At 32.5% G+C, this 14071-nt stretch overlaps 1 protein-coding gene across 3 annotated transcripts in view; it reads left to right on the top strand.

Moving 5' to 3' along the window:
- Positions 1-14071, top strand: part of Cv-c (crossveinless c) — a 517053-nt gene that overhangs the window by 221789 nt on the left and 281193 nt on the right. The gene's annotated exons all lie outside the window — the stretch shown is intronic.

Below are 14071 nucleotides of genomic sequence, written 5' to 3' on the forward strand. Positions count from 1 at the left end.
TTTCAAAATCTCATTAAAAATTTTGAAAAATTTCAAAAGTATTATTTTAAAAAACCGTGTGAATGCGTCTTAATTTTATAAACGACAAAATTAAATTCGTCTATAGAAAAAAACGCAGGCGCCGTCTAGTACTTCGATAAGAGTATTCCAAGCGACGTGGTATGCTTAAAACAAACATACAGAGATTCGCCTAACGCCTTGTTTCGTAATATTTGAATATTCGTTTGATTGCGTTAATATTCAAACAAAAATGTAACATTTGTTTTTCCTATCAAAATGAGGTACAAACTATGAGAGATCAGCGAGCCGTAGAATTCAAAGCTACCTACTTCAAGTCGGTATAACCATATTAAATCTTATAATGGATTACTTGAAGCTAAATACAGATCGATTCGACCGTACGATAACTTGTCAATCTTTGCAAATTAAATCATTCGGTTGCGTTAACATTAATTGTGGTCACAATCTGTCATGACAATATTATTATAAACTTTTGTATAACATATGGATATAGAGGAAGGGGACGACCAGATAAACGATGGATGGATTGTGTGAAAGACGATATGGCTAGAAATAATGTTACTCGTGAGATGACGTCAGACAGAGAAGATTTGAATAAGAAGACATACTCCGCCCCAAATAAAATTGAGATAAGGGCTGGAGGATGATGAATAACATATGGATATGGCATTTTTACATTAGCCGCCTATAAATTTCCCACTGCTGGGCTAAGGACTTCCCCCCTTTGAGGAAAAGATTTGGAGCATATTCCACCACGCTGGTTGTTGGAATACACATGTGGCAGAATTTCATTTAAATTAGACACATACAGGTTTCCTCACGATGTTTTCCTTCACCGCCGAGCACGAGATGAATTATAAACACAAATTAAGCACATGATAATTCAGTAGTGCCTGCCTGGTTCTGAACTCGTAATCATCGGTTAAGATGCACGCGTTCTAGCCACTGGGCCATCTCGGCTCGGAGATGGCATTGGTATTTGTTTATTTAAATCCTAAGATGATGTACAGATTAATTTTTAATGTAAATAAAAAAGTAAATAGTGTGTGTATAAGTAAATTTATATAGCGATTTTGATAATGTAATCAGTTGATAAATCACCTTATCATGAATGTAACAAAACTTCAAACAAAATTCTAATTCAAAGTTATCGTTTTTCGCTTTTCACTTGTAACGTGTTATTAAAAACGTGCGTGATGATGTCATTCATCTTACGAACTGTGTTTGTTTAAGTTTAAACGATTACCAAACAGCGTTTATGAGAGACTCAAAAAATGTGTTTGAATAGAGAATTATAATCGTGATTTAAATATCTTATCAAAACGTTTAAATATGTTATTACGTATTAAATATTAAATACAAAATTAGCACCCGAAGAAAGATTTTAAAGTATGAATATGCTTACGCTTAGCAAGAAGGTTAGACATTTAATTGGTTGCTTTTAAATTAGAAAAAAATATACTTTAAGAAGGGGACGACAAGTTAAAAGTGAGAAAAAGAGATTAATTAAGAATGACTAGACGGAGATAAATTGAATAAATTCATAGAGCGCCGATCTCAAATAAATAACATAACAATGTTCAAATAACTTATACATGAAATAGTGTACAATATGACCGAAGTTTAACGATATACAGCCTAATAATATAAAAATTGAAACTTTAATTTACATGTTTGTTTATTGTATCACCAAATACTATCAGAACTTGTAACTTTATTTAAAATAGTAATTAATAAGGTGCATAAATTCAATCATACCTAAAACAGTGTTCGTGTTTTTTATTAGCACACACATGACATACACAGAATGTCATATAAATCAGTTTACCTACTACAAACATTACACAGCATATACAATTATTTATATAACATTTTCAACATAAACATGTTTGCCTGTTATCAAAATTCAAGTGACTAACAATTCGTTCTGTAAAAGTTCTGTGTTTTAACAAGTAAAGTTTTTTTAACAAATATTTATATCCAAATAGTAATAAAGTACTTACGTTTCCAGCGAAAAAAATACTTACAATAAAACATTTACAATAAAATACTTACAATAAAAGTAATAAACTTTTATTATAATTCAAAGACTTCAAATTCGGAACCGAGATGGCCCAATTCAAACCCACGCCATCTCTGAATTTCCATGTGCCTAATTTGGGTTTATCATTCATCTCGTGCTCGGTGAAGGAAAATATAGCGTGGAAGCCTGTGTGCCTAATTTTAATGAAATTCTGCCACGTGTGGAATCAGCTCTAAGAACTCTTCTCAAAAAGATATGCCTTAGCCCGGCAGTAGGACATTTATACTCAGTTACCTTATCATACATTTAGAATGACTATATAATATCCGATGTTCATTCTATTTCAGTCGCGTACTTTGTAAATGTTCAAGTACACAAAGGACAAAGTAAATTCAACAGCAAGCAAATTTAATAATGTTCACATTTAACAATTCTCGAGGAAAAGAATCTTATTTATTCTATTCATCCCAACAGGGGCGAATGCAAATACCACAGGACCCGAGTTTTAAAAAACAATGCATTATTTACCTTTAACTTTGATAAATTTGTCTGGACTTTAAGCTATAGACAACGCTATGCTTGCCACTTTACATTTATATACCAACCTCTTCCATTGAAATGAGGTTATATCATTTAAAACTTAATTAATTAATATTTTTGTTATATCTGTACATAAAGAGACAAGTCAAGTTAAAATAAAACTTTGTTTTAGTAAAGGCGCTTATGAAACGACTCAATTTTACACATCACAATAAAAATCTAGATATATTTTATTCATGTAGGCTCTTCAACCACACAGACATAAGCATTTATCAATCATCATACTTGTTTAGAATGGAGAACGTACCGAGAAGAGAAAGAGATGCAGGATATTCTGGAAAATTACCGTTTTTTACAAATAAGATATATACTCCAATGTATACAGTTAAATTCTTATGGTTTGTATGCAAATCCAATAGGAACTCCGCGACTACTTCAACTTTTTTTTTAATGAGTTTTTACAAGTTCACAAAGATTCCTAATGTCACTTGAAACTGACAGTTTAAATCATTCGAACATTAACAGAACAAACATTGTATTTAAACAATAAATTCAAATAACAAACCATATGGTAAGGTACCCGACGTAAAAACCGAGAATCATCGCGTACTAAGTCTGGTTTCTCCGTCGATATTAACACGAAAACCAAACAATGCTATTATAAACCAATAATCACTATCGATATCGAAATCTACGGTTAAGAAACAGTTAATCATCATTTAGTCATATCCTCGTAGGAAGAAAACGTGGGTCGATGATAATTTGTATCGCTTACAACACGAACGAAACGCAAATCTATACTTATGCAACGTTAAATGTATTTATTTGCATAATTTCGTTATTTCGTATCGTAATCGGATGTTTATCGATGATACAAAATACGCTCCAATTCGAATTAGTTACGTTGATTTGTTATTTTAAGAACAAACTCATTAGAAACACGACCGGAAAGAGTTCATACACAGGACCAGGCTTTACTTGCTTTCGAGTGTACACACTTCCACTTCCAGACACCGAGTTATTACTGAGAATATTTCGATGGGAAAAACTCAATTTCTTTTTATCAGTCCGACCTGAAGTTTGAACTCAGGACTTCGGATCTGCGGCTATTTATCTAGCCACTAGAAGAACGTGGCCGAACGATATGCGATATTAATAATACTAAATATAACATTTAAAATAGACACGCACTAAAATAACATTTCAGCATATTACCGATATAGTTTTTTATCCTCCTACTAATTTAATATCTTAATTTAACATAAAAATATAATCAATCCACCGATATAATTAGACGGATTAACAATACTTTTAATATTCTATTAAAATGCATTTAAAGTCAGCGTGGGCCACGTCCAACAAGACGACTAGCTCAAAGTCCAGCGAAAATCTGCTGATGTTCATGATGAACTCATCATCAAACAATTTAAAATAAAATAGGCTTTCGTACTTAAATATAGAAGCATTACGCACGTGTATGTGTTCATAGTCAAATTAATAGTCACCACCAGTTTAAAAAAGGAGTTACCTAGATCTGAGAAGAATCGACAAAAGTCTAGAAATCTGTTAATAACTGTATTTTTTTTAATGATATCTGTAGGCGGACGAGCAAATAGGTCACCTGATTGTAAGTGGTCACTACCGCCCATAGACATTGGGAGACTTGTGCCTGTAGTTACACTGGCTCACTCACCCTTCAAACCGGAACACAACAATACTGAGTACTGCTGTTTAGCGGTAGAATATCTGATGAGTGGGTGGTACCTACCCAGACGGGCTTGCACAAAGTCCTACCACCAAGTAAAATAAAATCATAGTATTTGAACAACTTTCATAGAATACTTGGAAGTATTCTTAAGATAAATAACGGTAGAAGTTAACTATATTTTATTTTTAATTTTATATAATTGTCTGTGCCTCATATTTATCTGTCCAAATGTTTTTCCTTCTTGAGTGCACCAAGACGGCCCAGTGATTAGAACACTATTTTCATATACTTAATTTGTGTTTATGTTTCATCTCGTGGGTAAAGGAAAACATGGATTGGATGATTGTTGTGAAGCAGGTTGCTTGTGTCGAATGTAATCTGCCGCTGTACCCATCAACGCGCAATGGAGCAGCATGGCGGAATAAGCTCGAAACATTATCTTGAAATAAAGAGGATACTGTGCAGGAATTAATCGCTTTAAAGGATAACTATTAGACTTAGTTATTTATTGAGATTTTTTGTAAAAAAAAAAATTAGTTTATTATTATAAATTAATGTCTGACTCGTTTCAACTTATAATTTATTTAGTTTTGATACATTGCACGTCCTGTCAGGTGGCCTGCGAACTTTATCGTATCAGAAAATTGTCGGAATGCACTGTGACATGATTTATTTATCGGCAAATAAAATGCAGCCGTTATATAAAAAAAGTAGTTTGCGCCGACATTTTACCTTCGGAATCGCGCGCTACCTTGTAAGTTTGTAATAAATGTCAATACTTAACTTAAGTTAGTGTGTAATTTACATTTAACAAATTATATGTGCCTTTAAAGAGAATATAATTGGTTTTATTTTTTTTGTTAAATATGTATCATTAAACAAAATATATGTTCTTTAAGCGTCTATAGCGCAATTTATAAGCGCGATTTGTAAAGTCGCGGAATCGATCCTGACTCCTTGGGCTATTAGTAATTTCTTTAATAAATTGGGTCATTGCTACTATTCTTTAAAAAAACAACTTCAAAATTATTGAAATGTAATTTGATGATACTTTACTTACCATTTAAATTAAAAATATTCGAATATAATAACAATGTCAAAACTATATTTTTATTACTAAGAAAATAATAATAATAATAAGTAACCTATAACTATAACATGATATTTAATAATAATTGTAATGGCGAGTGAGCTAGTGTAACAATAGGCCACTGACCATAATTAGTTCCCATGGTTGATTAATATCGCGTTGACCATGTAATGGCTGGTTAACCTAACATTACCGATATCTATTGGCGTGACTTACCATCAGGTGGCCCAAGTGTCATAAAAATAGCATCAACTGTGTGGTAACTCAACGATATAATCATTGCCAATAATACCACGCTGTGACGTAACGATTGAAATAAATTAACGTAAAAAGTGACCACCTACTTAGTGACGAGCGGGTACGCTAATTACAAGATACGCTGTTAATAAAGACTCTCTCTAAAGTCTCATCAGACATTAATGATCCATTACGAGAATTTATACAACGGATGAGCGTACCACTAATAAAAATACCCCGGGTGTCCGATGGGAGACGACGCGATTTCGAGTTGACAATAATGTATTGGAAAAACATTGGGAGATCTCAACAAATATTTATATGAATTGGCTTAGGATACTGTTTGGAATCAGTATCTCGTAACAAGTAAGAATACTGTTTGGAATGAGCCGAGATTGCTCAGTGGTTAGAACACGTGCATCTTAACCGATGATTTCGGGTTCAAACCCAGGCAAGCACCACTGAATTTTCATGTGCTTAATTTGTGTTTATAATTCATCTCTTGCTCGGCGGTGAAGGAAAACATCATGAGGAAACCTGCATGTGTCTAATTTCAACGAAATTCTGCCACATGTGTATTCCACCAACCCGCATTGGAGCATCGTGGTGGAATATGCTCTATACCTTCTCCTCGAGGGGAGAGGAGGCCTTGGCCCAGCAGTGGGAAATTTACAGGCTGTTAATGTTAATGTTAACTGTTTGGAATATGTTTGCAATGACAAACATTAATAAAAATACTAGTAGTATACTATATACTATTTTTGGTGGTAGGGCTTTGTTCAAGCCCGTCTCGGTACCACCCACTCATCAGATGCCGCCAAGCAGCAATACTAAATTCATTCATTGCTCGACCACGACAACATCCATCAAGACCAGACTCTGTTATTTGATTTAATGGCTATAAACCAATATGTACCGTAAATATATTATCTCATTTTAGTTCTCAATATAATTTATTGACACCTTGACTACAACGCCATCTATCGGATCCTAGCATAAATATAGATAATTCGAATTGTCTATATGATGATCAGCCATTATAAATGGGAAAATCCCGAGGCTCGTACCCGGACTGGCTTAGACCAGTCAGAATAAACCTTGTACTAAAACAAACAAATTATGTGACTTTGAATTTTATTTCAGGAACTACACAAGAGTTAAGAGAGAAATAATTCAATACCATATTATTTTTAATGAATCGTCGTATGGATCTTCTATCGTAACATATTGTTAACAGACGCTATTGAGTTAAACTTCAATTACTGTATTTTGGCTGGCTGTGTGAGATATTGTAGTAAATTTTTAGCAAATTGATGATGTGGTTTATACTTCTTACAGGGCCAGTCGAAGGCTCTTAATACTAGCAGTTTTGCTCTATAGCATAAGCATCTGTATAGCTAAAAGCAGGTTTTTTTATTGTCCTAGTTATATATTTTACTAATAAATAAGCTAATAAATCTTCGACACTAACACGAAACATCATAAAACTGAAAATAAAAAATTCTAATCCAAGTGCACAACACTAAACGCGACCACTAAACATTTATATAATAAACGTTGAAATTTTTAACGACACATAAAAGTTCTCATAGTATGTGGTCAGAGATGGCCTGTCGTAAAAATGTCGTAGCTCCATACTTTATAGAGGCACCCTAGGTCTAACGGATATGAATTTGTATGAGCCCCGTTTTCGAGATATAAAAAGTTATTTGTTTTTATGTTCGGATACGCTTAATACTATTGAAATATTATATAAATTTCAATAGCATAGAAAACGTTTCGCTTCGAAAAATGTTAATTTGATAGGGCTTTATTTATAGCATACGCTAAAGTAAATAAAACCTTATCAAAGAAATATTTAGATACGTATCTATTTATTTGTATATCTATTCAACTTTAAACATTCATCCCTTTCATAATAAATTATTATACCAGCGACTGAGCCGAGATGGCCAGTGGTTAGAACGCGTGCATCTTAACCGATGATTTCGGGTTCAAACCCAGGCAGGCAGGCACCACTGAATTTACATGTGCTTAATTTGTTTATAATTCATCTCGTGCTCGGCGGTGAAGGAAAACATCGTGAGGAAACCTGCATGTGTCTAATTTCAACGAAATTCTGCCACATGTGTATTCCACCAACCCGCATTAGAGCAGCGTGGTGGAATATGCTCCATACCTTCTCCTCAACGGGAGAGGAGGCCTTAGCCCAGCAGTAGGAAATTTACAGGCTGATTATACCAGCGATTGTTACAAAATTCGTTGTCTTCTTTTTTCAAATGTTCAATTACTGATGACAGAAAGAGAAAAATAATGTCTAAACTATTTACTTGCTGTACAATATTTATTGAAGATTCTATGCCTTTTATTATTTACAGATATTCAAATATTTGAATTAAATGACGCCTGCATCTTTGACACGATCTTCGACATGCTTAATACTTAAATAATTATGATAAAAATCAATAAACAAACGAAGGAAGAATATTAAGTTAACAAAAGAAATGGTTTTAAATATGATTCAAATTGTTACTTCTAAATTCGATACACTTTCAAACCTAGACTCTTAAGACGTCTCAACCTTTGTGCAGTAATACGTCAACTTCGGGCAGTAAATCTAACTAAAATGGCCCTACAATGAGAGGTCGGGTTGTTACTTTGAATAGGTCAAGCAGTTAACTGTCAGCGTGCAATTCATACACCATTGCATGTTATAATACAAGTATATTGTAACTGATGGAACAATTCAGAATATCTCTCATAAGTTCGTCTACGTCAGTATAATTTTTTGGGCACCAACGCCCAAAGACATTGGCGTTGTTAGAAATATGAATCATTCCTAACATTACCAAAGCGCTGTCAACCTTGGGAGCTAATATGTTATATGCCTGTATTTACACCGGCTCACTCACCTTTAAACCGGAACACAACAACACTAAATATCGCTGTTTAGCGTTAGAATATATGATGAGTGGTGGTACCCGACGTGGTCACACCAAGCCGTAGCACCAAGTATTTTAACCTCAACCCAAACTTACTTTTGACCTAATTTTCTATATACATTTAAGGCCAAAAACAAACATAACAGTTCAACAAACTGCGACGTATGAACCGTCTATCGCTACATTTAGTTAACAAACGCTAATGAGTATGTAACCTAATTTCTATTTCAGTAGTACTTGGAACAACATCTGGTCTAAACTGAATGACCATGCTTCGTTTTCAGGAATATAGCTTTCAGCTTTATTATGCTCGACGACCGCGGGCATCGGCGTTAAGATGATTTATGTGTCGGGTGACCATATTGGAGATAATTTCAGGATTGTCTCGTTTATTTATATTTAGTTGAATATTTTTTTTTATTTATGTTTAGTTATTTTGTTATTTAATTGTAAATTAACTATTTTTGAGACATATTTCGCTAAGATATTACAATGGTAGGTAAATCATCAGAAAACTTAAAATAAGATTTCTCTAATTGTGCCTCGTGTCATTATCAATATATATATATAATATAATTTTATGTTAAATTATGTGATCGTCACCCGTTATATAAATTTAAATAAAAAAATAAGTGTAACAAATAAAACAAGAAGGAAGATCTATACTAATATTATAAATGCGAAATTAACTCTGTCTGTCTGTATGTTACTTTTTACCGGTTAAACCAGTAAACAGACGATGTAATTAGAAATGACCCAAGCTTGAACCCCAGAGAGTACGTAGGTTACTTCTTTATACCTGACGAGCAACCCTTGAAACGCGAGCAAAGCTATAGGGAACAGCTACTAAATAATAAATACGAATATTTATACAGCGTGATCATTGCTTACATTAAATAAAATAGAAAATACTGCAAATTACAAATTAAGTCCTTCCAGACTAATTCTAGCTACTTTACTTAACTCTGGCTACAATGTCTGGCCAACATTTAAAGACTGTCTTTGAAGCAACAAAGTAAGGAGTGAAAGCTTATCTTGATCACGAACGCGGCGATCACTGAGGTCACTTTAGTGATATCCTGATTATATATTTGATAGAGTAGGAATCCTACCTGGAACTTAAAGGTGAAGCAGTAGAAAATATATTGACACTATAACAGCCACAACTCCTTTGTATGTATTTATTTCCTGTATAATACGCAACCAAGAGACGAGATGGCTAAAATACTTAAATCTTAATCGAAGATTAGTGTGTTAAAACTCGGGCTACAAGAAAGTTGTATTGTGCCTAATTTGTAATTATAATTCATGTCGTGTTCGGCGAAGGAAAGCATCGTGAGGAAACCTGCATGCTTCGGATAAAATCCTGTCACATGTGAAACTCGAAATCGAAGCAGCCTAAAGGCAGGCTTGACATGCCTTCTTGTTCATAAGAGACAAAATGTAATATATAATATTAAAATATAAGTGCTAAGAGTGGGTTCAGGATTAAACCTGAGGTTTAAATATCGAATAAATGATTATGAACAAAAAAGACTAACTAAAACCAAATTAAAGAAACCTTTATACTTGAGAACATAACCTAATAGAGGAAGTCATCACAGTAATGCACTTAAAACTATATACGGAACACTAGTGATCAGGCACTAGCAAAAAATTAACGCCCCAAGGGTACTCACTTGACTCATATACGCAGAATCGATACCAATCAATTTTACCGTTTAACTATCGACTGGATTGTTAAAGTAATGCGTTTGTGACTAAATCTCTTTGTTTATTGTAATTACGCGGCACTAAAGGTGATTTTATGTGTAATAGCGCACCGTTTATAGAGTATGTTAGTTCGTGTTTTATTATGAACGGTCATCGAATTGTAGTTAAAGTGCACTTTATGAAATGGTTTTATGAAATAAAGAAAATATAAACATAAGTATCATAATGAATAGCTTTTACTTTTGTCGTGTTGTTTTGTTTTCTACAGATGAATGTTAAGTCGTTTGTGATTTCTTTCAAGAATAACGACGGCTATTTTATTTCATAAACTATATTATTGTTTTACATAATGTTTTTTAAGCCTTATTTATTATTTATTGTCATATTGTATCTAGCATTTTTTTTTAAGTTGTCCTATCTCGTGGCCAAACGATAAGTATGTACAGCAGCTGGTTATGAGGGCCTAGGTTTGAATTTGAAGTCTATGATCTATGTCTGGAAAATCTTGAAAAGCCATTGATTTTGCACCTAATTTATCTCCTGTCACGACAATTAAAGTTTCATCACACAGATGCAGGGTGCAGATGATTCGAAGTTGAATAGTCCAAGAAAAGGGTATTCTTTTCTTGGACTATCCAACCATTAACAAAATTGATTCAATAATAAATCTTACATATATACTTATTTTAATTAAAATTAAATATTATATTTTCGTCTTAATTGAATTCATAGTCACCCTAAACGGTAATACTATTTGGAATAGCTTAAATTTAATATAGGTTATGAGTGTTTTATTTACATTTCCAATCATTAATCAATCAACTATAATTAAATGTAGATTAAAATGTAACTAACGAAAATATTTTTGTAAAAGTAAAATCTTTGCCAAAAATATTCAAATTAGCAATTCGTATTTATAACTTCCAAGAACACCTTAAGCAATTAATATTACGACTAAGACGAAGAATTCATAAAACAAAAATTATAAGTCGCAGAAAGTGAAATACCGATATCAGGAGAGGCATTCGTAAGAAGAAACTGGAAACTCACCTCACAATTCAGAATCCCTGAAATATCATCATATAATATAAAACATCGCCTATATATATAAGGATACACGTATCAAAATGGCGTATCACTATAATTCAGCTGATAACATTTCACGAGTGAGAGTCTCTAAACTATTTGCTTTTTAAATGTTTTTTTTTTTTTTACTTTATTAATAGGTGTAAAGTTTTTTTGGCCTACAGTGACGGTGAAAATAAATTATATGGCTTGGATATTCGTCAAAACTCAATAAATTAATTTGAATTATACATATTCGACGAACCCTTATCATTGGAACAATTATAACTGTACAACATAATAATATAACAATAAATTATGTTGAAGTTTGAGAGATATTACTTAAGAAAAATAATACCCATCTTCTTTGTAATTTTGCGAAATTAGAGAATCCATAATGTTACTAGAATTACTTCTATCGTCCGGTAAATATATTACTTTACTATAAAAGATTTTTTGCGGAAGTTAAAATATTAATACCATCTCTTTCTGCTATCATTGATTTCACATTCGAAAGAAGAGAACAGATCATTGTTTAACAATTAACCCTCTAAACATTATTTGTAGATAAAACGAGAGACTTATATATCACAAATTTTAACATGACAATTCTATAGTCATTGCTGCCTCTTAGTCTATAAGGATATTTTAGTCATCAAAATCAACGTTATCTAATAATTTTTGAGTAATATTATTGAGTCACATTCGAAAACAATGACAGTCAATTCTGAAGACTTGGAAATATAATGCAATTTCCAGTAACTTATATTTGATATCTGTGATTTGAAGAACTGATAACGATGTTTTAAAGAATATTAAACTCTAACATCATAGAATTAAGGGTGACATTTCTTATATCAATCTGAACATTTATGACTTTTTAAACCGTATTTAAATAAAATGTGTGTCAACCTAATGTAACAACATTTACAACGATGTCGCACTATCTTTCGACTAACTCTTTCAAAATCTCCTACCACTGTGTGGGCCGTAAGTTTAACAAGGTTCTGAAGTGTTTACATGTGTAACTTAGAACAGCGAAAGCGTTAGATGTGACATAAAGTTTACAATACGGAGACATCAAAACAACTAATTTATTTTAAACAAAGATTAAAATTTATTTTCATTTATATATTTTCGTAATGCTTGTGCTGGTAAGAAGTCCAGTTTGTGTTGCAATTAATTTCTTATTTTTATTCTTTCCATTTCTATAATTTTCCTGGTCTATGGTCATACAAGTACATACACTACGCATGTTGTATAATTAGATATAACATGTTGAATGACAGCCAAGATAACGCGAACTTTAAATATTTTCCTTAATTTTTAAACCCATTCGCTTCGAAACTACATGCATGATAAAAAAATGGATATGACACTTTCATTTTCCAGATATAAAATGTTCAACATATTCAAATTAAGATATACTAAGAATTAGTCAACAGGATATTAAGGACAACATTTTTTAAATGTTATAAATACTTAACTTAATTAAATAAACCAAATACGGATCATTCAACAGGCAAGCGTCCTATTACCATAAACATATTTATTTCTTAAAATTGTTAATCTTAACGCATATAAAGTACTCATTTTGCAACTGTATTACACTATCATAAATTGCGTGTAATTTGAACCTTATTTGGGAAGGAATAGTGACTATATTGCAACGATACTGATGTCAGACAGAATGTCACATACAAGATCATGGCATTAAATTTCCAAATAAGGATCGGATTTGTAGACAAGAATCATTACACCAATTATAATACATTGCGAATGTATGTATATATGTAAGTAATTAAATATTACACGGTTCTAAAATAGGTTATGCCTTTTAAGACTTTTTTAAATATTTTTTTCGTCTTTACAAATGGTTTCTTGTTTGAAATTTCCATCAGACAAATTATATTTCCATTTCCAAGTAACCTATATCATGAATTAGGAATTGAACTTATTTTACGTGCTATGGCATTACGACCGGAGTGACGTTTGTATCCACAACATTCCAGGAAGATACCTCTGTAGCTTCTATATCGAATCAAAAGTTGTAGCTTGACGTAAGCCATATAACTATGTTTTCATCTTATATAATTTATTACTTAGGAGCCGAGTTGACCCAGTAGTTATAACACGAGAATCTTATCAAAGCTCGTAAATTCAAAGCGTCAGTGAATTTTCACATGTTTAATATGTATTTATTATTTGTATCCTGTTTGATATGTCAAGAAGAATTTTGGATTCGATCAAAATCGTGAGGGACCTGCATTTGTTGTTTGAAAATCTGCCACAAGCTACATGCTAACTCGTATAGGATCAGCGTGCCCAAACAATCTCCAAACCTCTTCGAACGGAGAGCAATCCTTACAGCATTGGAATATTTAATGGCTGTGACTATATTGCTTTCGTACATTAAAATTAATGAATATATACCAATATTATAAATGCGAAAATAACTTTGTCTATTACCTCTTCACGCTTAAACCGACGAATCGATTGTAATGAAATTTACAATGAGTATAGTTTGAGTCTCGTTGAAAGACATAGACTACTTTTTTTTGACCGCCGAGGAGGTAAGATGACGTGTGACAGTTTGTGTGCTATAGGTAAAGTTTTATAAATTACGCGCAGGTAAAGCCGCTGGTTCAGCTAGTACTAAATAATTTTGAAACTTAAAATCAACTCCAAAGATTAATCTTAGTAACGATGATTTCCGCTACAATGTTTCGTAA

This window comes from Vanessa tameamea, chromosome 20 (assembly GCF_037043105.1).
Source record: "Vanessa tameamea isolate UH-Manoa-2023 chromosome 20, ilVanTame1 primary haplotype, whole genome shotgun sequence".
Classification (NCBI taxonomy): domain Eukaryota; kingdom Metazoa; phylum Arthropoda; class Insecta; order Lepidoptera; family Nymphalidae; genus Vanessa; species Vanessa tameamea.